This window comes from Tauraco erythrolophus, chromosome 13 (assembly GCF_009769465.1).
Source record: "Tauraco erythrolophus isolate bTauEry1 chromosome 13, bTauEry1.pri, whole genome shotgun sequence".
Taxonomy (NCBI): domain Eukaryota; kingdom Metazoa; phylum Chordata; class Aves; order Musophagiformes; family Musophagidae; genus Tauraco; species Tauraco erythrolophus.
The window spans coordinates 11744177-11754653 of NC_141477.1; positions in this window are offsets into that span (position 1 = coordinate 11744177).

Sequence of the window (10477 nt, forward strand, 5' to 3'; positions counted from 1 at the left end):
AAATGCATGCTGCTTCCCAGCCCCACCGCTGGGACTGCTGCATCCCTATGGCTCAGACACTGTCCGACGAGGGAGTGGTTCATGGCTGCTGCCCCAGCACCCACCTCAAATGCATCTCACAGCCAGGACAGGAAGAGCCAGGCAGCTCCCGAGAGGCAGACAGGCGGTGCGTGTGGAAAGGCAGTTGGGCAAAACAGGGGCTGATGCTCTGCAGCAACGAGCTGTGTGTGGCTGACATGTTACTCGGTCTCTCACAGACCTCCTGAAAGCAGCTGTCAGAGCCTGTCTTGTTCCAGCTCCCTGCCTCTCCAAACACGCCGGTAATTTTGCTTTGCCGTGCATGTTCCCAGTTTGTTTCTCTCTGAGAGTGAAAGGGTTTGAGCACTGGGAGCCTCACTGGTCTTAGAGAGCATCAAGAGTACCCAGCAGAGCAAAGAAATGGAAGGCACAGGACCACAAGCATCCCCCTGGGCTGGTTTGTGATGGCATCTGGCATCCCAGAGCTCCTGCAAGAGGGACAGTGGTCTGTACAGGACGTTGCTCGCATCCTGGGTCAAGTTGAGGGGGCTGGGGAAGGCAGAAGGGGATATGTCCTTCTGTTCCTGTGTTTTACATGCGAAACTCCACATTCAGCTCCAGGGTTAACTGGGGGGGCTGGGCAGGATCTGCCTCAAGCACCTTCTCTGGGTGAGCCCCACATGAGCATCTCCAGTTCCTTCCTTCCTAAAGCAGCTCCCTGAGCCTGGCAGAGGTCAGTGCTACCCCAGCCCCAAGAGCCAATGCCATCCCCACCCGCTCCCCAGCCAGGGCATCATGAACGCCATATGCAGTGGCAGCTGTGGCTCACCCAAATGGGTGCAAAACCCCTTGCTGGGGCTGGGTGGGAGCGAGCCCCAGAGCAAGTCACAGCAATGCTGGGCTCCTGCCAGAGACGTGAATCTTCTAAGGGAGGTACTCAGCATCACTTCCTCAGACCAGGGGGATGTTAGACCTCCCTCCTCTCCACCCTCCTCCCAGCCGGCTCCATCTCCATCTCCATCTCCATCTCCATCTCTCTGGAGGATACAGCCCAGTGCCGATTAATGTGGGGCTGAGCATCTTCCTGAGGACATGCAAATAAAACCACAGCCCTTCTCACTCCTTAAACACGGGGGAAAGAGTTCCCCACACTGCCTGTTTATGATAAATGCCATAGTGCGGAAGCCAAAGAGTGACAGCTCTGAAGATGGCATGTCAACTCCGGCTGTCCCAGGAGGACCTGTCAAACTGTCACACAGCATTAGCTGCAACACTTTACTGCACGGTGCCCTGCAACCCACACCACCACGGGCTGCGGCACCCCTGCTGTGCCACAGCACTCAGAGCCCCCAGGTCCCTCCGTTACCCCTCTGGGCAGCCCTCTAGCCAAGGGGCGCCAGCCACCACTTTTGTCACTTGGCCCCTGGCATCAATTCTGCAGCAGGACACCCACGGCCTGCTGCTCACGGGCTTTGCAGACCATGACAGACCGATGGGAGCAGGCTGAAACAACCAACTGGCTGCGACTTGAGCACCTGCTCCCCATCCCCTCCCTTGTCCATCCCACCTGCCCATCTGCGCGCCTGAGCCCCTGCGGTGTGAATAGATCTGCCTACAGCATCACTACTTTGCTTTCACTAAGAGGGATTGAAACAAACTCGTTTGGTGACAGGTCAGACCTGCTGCTGGGCAGTGGCCGAGCCTCGGAGGAGAGGTGGCACTGCCCAGCATGGCAGCAGAGGCTCCCTAAAGCACTGTGCCCTTCACACCGGCCACGTTAGCATTTGGAGAGCACTGCAGGGCCAGGACGTACACTGCTCCTCATCTGCAAGTGAAACCACTGCCCGGGGTCTCCACAGCTGTTGCCTTGGCACTTTGGTGAATGACAATTGGTAGCCACTGGCAGGAACACGTCAGATGACTTTGTCTGTCCTGAGTCACAAGAAGCGGGATGGAGAGATGAAGCTGGGCCTTGGGAGCTCGCCTCCCCTTCCTCCACCTTCTGAGACCAATGCTTTGAGGCAGCAACCAGCTCTGGCAGCTGTGAGACCAGGGTCAAGCACTGCTGGCTGTCTGGGCACCAGATGGGCCACGGATAACACAAGGGGCAGCTGCAGTCCCGCGAGGCCAGTCAAGGAACACCTCTCCCTGACACTCTGAGTTTGGCTGAGAGCATCAAAATCACCCCCCAGAGACGTCAACAAGGAGCCACCAGCCTCCGCTGCCTCCTTGGCTTGCTCCAGGCACAGCTTCTCCCATTTCCTACTTCACTGTCCAGAATAAAATCCTTCTGCTAGCCTATAAAAAAGGTAATCAAAATGATAACAACAACAATCAAACTTTCTCAGCAGATGAGCCAGTTGATCCTTAATACCTCCTGGCTCCCAGCAGCTCATTGTCACTGGGAGATGTGAGCTACAAGCTCTATCCTGGTGATACGATGGACATCCATCTGGGAAAGCTGGGAGGCTCCCAGGGCAAGGAGTGGGAAGAGACACGTAGAGGGTTCAGTTCAAGCCCTGGAGTTGAGTGATGACCGAGGCAGTGGCCAAGCCCTCACCAGGGTGGAATGGTTTCCATAACAGCCCTATGCAGTGGAGCACAAAGGATGGAAGGCCACCAGGATGGGTGGACAGAAGGCCACCAAGGCAGATGGAAGGAAGGCCATCAGGACGGGTGGAAGGAAGGCCACCAACCCAAAGGGCATCCTGGGAGAAGGTCAGTCACAGCCCTGCAAACTCTTCCAACTCAGAAAGCCACCCACTGGGCAAAGGTGCCCTGGGAGGGAGGTACATACAGGACCTCAGGAAAGAGGAGCTGGGCTCCAGGCCCATCGTCTTGGTGCTAGTTTCATACAAAACAGTCTCTCCTCCTGCCTGTTAACCAGGCATGGTAACAGTCTCTCTACAAGCCCGAAGGGTCACAATGAGGTTGGAGGGGAGCAGGCAGCCTGCCTGGCTCCAGGGGAAGATGACTAGCACAGACCTCTCTCCTTGTTGAACATGCTGGGATGCTCTGGCACCCTATGGGCACTCGGATAGCCAGCTGCTCTGAGCTGGGGAGGGAGCTGAGCCTCTATTCATGCCTGACAGCTGGCAGGGAGCTGCATGGGTGCCAGGGAGGAAGGAGACCTCACAGGCTTCCCACTTGTGCTCAACCTCAAAACCAATTATCCTCGTTGCAATTGAAAAGGAGGAAAGACAAAACTCTCTGACTCAGAGCACCTGCAAATCATGGAGCCAGTGCCCACAGCAGAGGAAGAAGGAGCAGATCTCCCGGAGGCACAGCTCCAGCCTATTCACATATTGGGGACGGTTACGCAGCAGCACTTCCAGTAAAGACAGGTAGTACCACAAATCTGCAGGACAGGGATAAGAAGCTCCCAAGCCCTTGGTCACCTCCTTACAGCCACACCAGTCCTGCTGCTGCAGACATGGTGGCCGAGGTGTTTCGGTAGCTACAGGCAATAAGAGGCTCAGGGTCTAGAGGCAGTTTCCAAATGATGCCCTAGGGCCTCTGAGGCAGAGACTCAGCAATACTGACTCAGGGATGCTTCCCAGTCTCCTCAGAGTTGTGGCTGGGGACATCGCTTACACCCTGTGTGGGACTGGGAGATGGGAGATTTATGTGGCCCAGCTGCTTCACAGACAGGCAGGAGCAGGGCTCTGCAGCCAGATCACGCAGGAACTGGGAGACCTGCAGGTGTTACACCTGGCCTTTGCTCTTCATGCCAAGCAGAGCGATTCCTGGGGAAGAAGTCTGTGCTGAAGCTTGCGTAAAAAACCGGCACCTTCTCAGCAGAGGAGCCTGCAGAAACTGTGGTTGGCACACGTGAAGTTCAAGCCATTTCCACAGGACTCGCTGTTGAACAAGGGCCAGGTAACCCTTGAGCAGGTAGCAAGGGAAGGCATTGCCAGAAAGAGATCTCCTCTGAAGAGCTGAGACAAAGCAAACCCTGGCAGCCTCCTCTTGCAGAGCCAAGGGATGGGAACTCAGACCGGAGCATCCAGCTTCTCACACACAGCCACGATATCTTTCTCCCTCCCCCGAGGAACCCACGGGTCTGGGACCCCAGCTCTCTAGGCAACACTCCCTTAGCTCAGACCTGGGTTCTCTCTGGGACTAGATGATTTTGACTGAGGAAAGCACTTAAAAAAAAAAAAAATCAGCATTTTATTGCAGTTAAGCATCAGTGAGGCACACGCTATGCTGTGTCGGTTGTGATCGTACAGACCCTCAGGTTGACGACCACAGCTAACGGAGCGGGAATGCTGCTCGTGAGGTCTCTTCTCTGTGTCTCTACCCCAGGGAGGACCAGGTATCTAACGCCTTCTCAGAAACAGCTCTCTAATCAGTAGGGTTACAGTAGGAGCAGACCTAAAGCTCTTCTGTTCAAGTTCTCTGTACAGCCAGGGAAAAGAGGAGTCTCACAAGAGCTGCTCAGAGGTGACGCGGCAGCAGCTAGGAGGAGAATAACCAGCTGCTCCACATGTGGAATACAATTCCATTAAAAGGAGTTTAAAAAAAAGCAAAGCACAAAAAAACAACTGAGCACTGAACCACTTCAAAGCGTCCTCTGTCTAACTTGAAGAAAGGATCCTCTGCCAGTGAAAGCCCCCAGCCTGGGAGATGTCCCACCACCTACCCTGCTCGTGAGACGATAACAAGCTGCTTCCAGAGGGGCTGCAGAGAGAAACCTCCATGGGGTCCACGGAGTCTCTGAGGCAAGGCGTTGGGTGCAAAGTGCTTTGAAGCCCTACCTGGTGCAGGAGGTATCGCTCACCTCCCCTGCAAGGAATCAAAGCGGGGAGTCTGCAGGGTGTGGGGCAAACACTCCCACAGTGTCCCAGCACCCCAGGCTCACCCAGCCTCAGGTTTGGCTGCCTGGGGATGGGGAGTACCCTCCATACCCTCTGTCAGAGATGGGCACTGGGCTAGGCAAGAACTGCCAGGAGGAGAGGGCACGGACTCCACCACAGCCAAGCCCCCACGCCCCACACGGCCAGAACACTTCTTCAGGGAGAAGGACCAGGAGAGGAGCCACGAGGGGTTGTTAACTGGGCATCCCACTGATGGGAAAGGGAATTAAGGGCTTCCCAGAGAGATTGGCACTGGGATCCAAATTTACCAGCATCATTCCTTGGGGATCACGAAGCCAACGTAAACTCCTGGGAGATTAAACCTGAGGAGGACATCAAACTAGCAGGGAGAGAGGAGAGGCCAGTACCGTAGGAGGGACAACGATTACAGAATTACCTGCCAGCCTTTAGGAAGATAAATGACATGAGACAATACAGATAAACCAAGACTCAAAACAGCCAGGGAGACGACTGGTGCTGGGACAGAAGCAGCCTTCACTGCCTGGCTGCTGGCAGCACACGAGCAAGGCTGGAGGGCAGAGAGGCAATAAGGAGGAGCTGAGTTGGCACAGCAGAGCCACGCCGGGAGCGACACCAGCACAGGGGAGCGGGGACAGGCGCAGCGCCCCGCTCCTGCCCAGAGAAGGGTGGGGGCACAGCGCCTGGCGCGCACCAAGCCTGGTGCTGCCAGGAGCCTCAGCCGCTGCTTAGCAGTCCGGTCAGGCACACTGATGCCGCCCGGGCGTCTGGAAGAGGATGCGCTATTTTTCCTCTTGCAGTCAGAGCTCAGGGATGGTTTAACCTCTGCACCGCAGGCCAGGCTGGTTTTTGCATTGCTGCCTGTCCCAGATGCACAGGTGTGCCAGGACCTGTGGACAGCATGCATGGGCCTCACTAGAGCAAGACACAGAAATAATCCAAGACCAGAACAGGCTCCACTTCCCCATGTTTAACGGGCAGCAAACCCCAGCACCAGCTTGCAAGCCTGCGGAGAGCTGGCTGCCTGCCTCTCCCGGAGCTGGGCACTTCCCTCGCTCTCCACCACATCCCAGACCACAAGCAGCCGCCTCCTCACAGTCTTTCCAACCTTTGCCAACACTAGGCAAGACCAGGCTCAGCTGCTTTCCACTCCAATGCAAGCTGCCCAGTTTGCCACTCCAGGTGCGGGGTTCCTGCCACCCAGTCGGCTGCTTCCCAGCTCTCCTTGGCATGGGGTGGGCACACACCCTCTGCCCGGGCCTCGGGGACAAGGGCCTGGGCTGCCCGTTCAGCCGCTGCCGTTTGGAGACATCGCCTCAGTCTCTTGGAAACACTGCCGCGTGGGAGCTGCCGCTCGGGGAGTGAGTCACACTGCCGGGCAGGCGCGGGCAGCACATGAGCGTGCCAGGCACCGGCCACCGCTCGCCCCCTGAGATCCCTTGCTCTCCCGGGTGCTGCACCGCGGTGATGCGGCGTGTCCCCATGGAGCAGCATCTCCTGTGGCTGGGTGACAGCCCCACACCGCCCACCCTGCTCCGCTGCTCTGGTAGCTGCTAAAGCACTGCCAAGCGTTTCCCAACAGCTGCCTTTCCATGCCACGGCATCAGGGAGAGAGGGAGCAACCCTGGGAAGGCAGCTCCTGCAGAGATGGAGGCCACGTGTACCACTGCGTAGAGGCATGTGGTGTGAGAAAAATCCTGTCCCCCAGCTTGGAGGCTCTGGAACCAAGGGGAAACTGAGGCACAGGTCAAGGAAGGGACTTTCAGCAGGATATCACTGACAGTGCAGAAGCCCGTGGGCAAAAGGTTGCCCTGAGCCTCCTCGCACCGGGGGAGGCATCCCTTGAGCCACAGGGCAGCAGTCCAGCCACCCCCCTTTGGGGACCACCTTCTCACCTGGCCTCAAAGATGGCACAAGCTCCCCAAAAACTGATAGGATGATAAGCGCCTCTTTTGAAAGGGAGCAATTACCACAAAATACAGATTATGCAAATACCTTAGTTACCAAAAAGATGCTCTCTGAATGCTGAGTAGGAAAGAAAAGAGCCGTGGAGAATGAAAATTCATTTAGCCAAGAGCTGCATCACATCTCTTCGAAGCACTGAAAGGCAGAGGGGCTTCCCTGGGCAGAGGGACTCCAGGAGGCCACCACAGCCCACTGACCATCACATCAGGGACAGAGATGGTGCTCAGCGTTTCCCTTTCCTCCCAAAGCACTTCAGAGCCGTTAATATCACTCCTCTTGGAAGAACGAGGAAACTGAGGCACAGAAGGAGAAGGCACTTGGCCATTAAGACCCAGCATGTGGAGAGAGAGAAGAGGTTAAGGTGCTGCTGCCAGGATGCCCCAAGACAGGCACGGAGCGGGGCACCTCGCTGCTTCCCACTCCCCGACAAGTGCTCCCAGCAGTGGGTATTCGTTGCTGTGGCATGATGGGTTGGACCTGCCAGAGACAGCTTCATGTGGAGCAGAGGTGCTGAGAGAGGCAACAAGATCACAGGGATGGGGAAAAAAATGCTACATGGGCTACCAGGATGGGCTGGGACGGCAGCAGCCACAACGACAGGCAGGAGGCTGGTTAGGGGAAGGCTAAGGGGGAACCTGTAAGTCTTGATTCAGGGACTGCCCTGCCTTGGCACATGTTCGCCCTGATGGAGGGCGATGCACACAAGACAAGGGCCATCAGGCAGCATGGCAACAGTGGCACCGTTTCACACCTGACCACCAAACTTCCCCTGGTGCAAGGCGGGTATAACAGAGAGCTGATACGATACTGCCATGCCATAACCACACAGCATCCCTGAGCTGCTTCTCACAACGTTGCTGGAGCCATCAGATCCTCACAAGGGCCTGAGCTCACAGCACCCCGGTCCCTGCCCTGCGTGAGCTCACCTGCCTTAGCAGCAGTCGCTCGCCAAGTCCCACTGATGTTGCACAGGGAGGAAGGACAACTCATGACGCAGTAAAAGCCAGCAAAGCCAGCCGCGCAATGCTATTTCCTATCCCTATGGAGCAGGGAAGCCATAAGTCAGTGGGAATGCTCTTTGCGTCATTCCCACGCACCAGTGGCAGGCAGATTTATGGTAGCGGTGCAGGCACTGCCACGCCGCGCTGGCAGCCCAGCATCCCCTCCCGCAGCCAGCGACAGCAGCAAGTCCCCAGTGGGAGCGTCTCTGTGGGCAGCACCGGTGGCCCTCTCCCACCGCCAGTACTGGCTGGCGAGAGACAGCGAAGCATCTTCTCTGGTGTTCCAGGGTGGGTGGGCACTTGTGGACTTTGCAAAACCAAGGTGCCCACCCACCTTGGAGCACCGGAGAAGACACTGCACTGCAGCAGCCAGCCCGCCGCCGGCTCAGCTGCTCCCGACAGCCTGGCTGTCCCAGCATGGGGGAACCCCGTGTTGCAAGGCAGCCCTTTATGCTCCTGGTCCTGCAGGAAGACCCTGCCCTCCCTTCTCTTGTCACAGCCCCTCTCTTTGGGCACCTTTCCAGCCCAGCCTGGTGCAGCTATTGCACACATTTAGCCTGGATCAGTGGCTAAACAACAGCCAGCCCTTCTGTTTACCCAATGACTCCTATCCACTCAAGAAGAGGAACGAGGAGAAGGAAAAAAGACCTGTGGGTTGAGATAAGAACTACTTCATCATTGAAATAAAAATAAAATAAAAATGAAAATAATAACAACAATAATAATATATACAGACAAGTGATGTACAGTGCAGCTGCTCACCACCCCTTGGCCAATGTCCCATTCCCAGTCAGCTATCCCAGAGCAGAAAAGTCCCAAAACCACAATCCTGATAGAGAGAGTAGGCCTCGGGAGCAGAACAATGAGCGAGACCTTCCAGGGGCAGCAGCCATGGGGGAAGAGAGAGTGAGAGTGACAAGAGGGGGCAAAGAGAGCTCGTCCCCAACAAACTTTCCAGTTTATAGCAAGCATGACTTTATACGGCATGGAATACCAATTTGTCAATTTAGGTGTCAGTCTCGCTGGCCTAACTCCCCCCAGGTTCTTGGACATCTGGGACGTTAGTAAACACAAATTGAAAAGTCCTTGAGCACTTATGGACACCTCTATACCATGGCTGGCTAGAGACTAAAACAAAGCATCTAATTAACTTTGTTCTCACCAAATTGGGTCCTGCAGTCTTCTTAAAAAAGGAACTTACTTTAGAAATTTAGCTTCTGTGAATAGAAAATTGATTCTGTCCCAGAGAAAGCAGGACACACACATGGGTGGTGCCACACATACGTAGACAGACCACTGGCATCACTTACTCAGGAGGTACGTGGCTCCTCCGGTGGTTGCCCTGGTGCCGGTGGCTGCTGTGGGGGCTCAGGCAGCAGGACAGGGCCAATCCAAACCAGCATCAGCAAGAGCTGCAAAGTCAGCTGAGCCTTTTCCATTTTCAGGGTGAAATGCCTTCCTGAGGATCAAGACTTTCCTCACTTGGACCATGACAGCAGCTGCCTCTTCAATCAAAGATTTGAGTGCCCCAAAGATACTTCCAGAATCCAGCAGTTTCTTCCCACCCCCAAGCTGAGATGGATCTCACTCCAAGCTGCTCCACAAGCCCCTGTCCTGCTGCAGAGCCCCTTCCCAACACTGCCTTGCCCTCAGGCAGGTCCCTCCACCACAGAAAGCTGTGTTTGGCCCCTCGGCAGCAAACAGCACAGGCACTTTGCAGATCCTCCGTGACACCAGTAATCCCACCTGCTATCGATACATCTCCTGACTACTCTCAGTTAGCTCTAACTTACTCTTTCCCAAAATCAAGCACCCTGTGCTCTGATGGGGGAGTGAGGGCTTGCTGGAGGAGACAGTCCACCCAGCAGGACTAACCTCAGTTTCTGTACACCCGAGGTAGCACAAGCCTGGCCCTGACTGCTACATGATGCTGGAGACCAAGTGACTGGGAGGCAGCGCCTGGTCTCTCCTCCCTCCCATCCAGCACTCCACTCCAGCTCGCTTCAGCATCCTGCAGGCTCCTCCAACACCTTTCTTGCCCCAGCAACCCCACCAAGCCACTCTGAGGCCCCCAGCCCCACTGCTGTTGCAACCCTGCACCCAAACCAAAGGACGGGTTTGACAAGTTGCCAAGCCTTTATCTGAACATGGAGCCGTAACACACCAACTGTGGATGGTTGGAGGCAGGGAGGGTGGCAGATCCACTTGCAGCATTGCTGGTGCTGCGAGAGCAGGACGCTGCACTGGCACACTGGCACCGCATGGCTTCACACCAGAGATAGCTTATGGAGGAGTGTGCAGGTCTGCCTGGTGGGATCAGAGCTCCAGCCTCTGGCACGGACAAGGCAGACTTGTTCCGGCTGCCTGTCACCTCCCAGCCACGCTCACTCCCTTTGCCAAAGAAAGGGCTTAGCTTTGGGGATCAGAGCTCACACGCTGGTGAGCCCCAGCGCGGGGTCTCTCCTCCCTCAGGCTCAGGCTCCCGGGAGCTCAGAAGACCTGGAAGGAGCCCTGCTAATGCTGCCGGCCTCTCCCACTGACGCCAACTGGCCCCAGGGAAGCATCTTGGCACTCCTTCCCATGCTTTTGCTGATGGGGATGAAGGCAGAGACCCTGATGTGCCTCCTCCTATGAGCATACAGCAATGCTACGGGG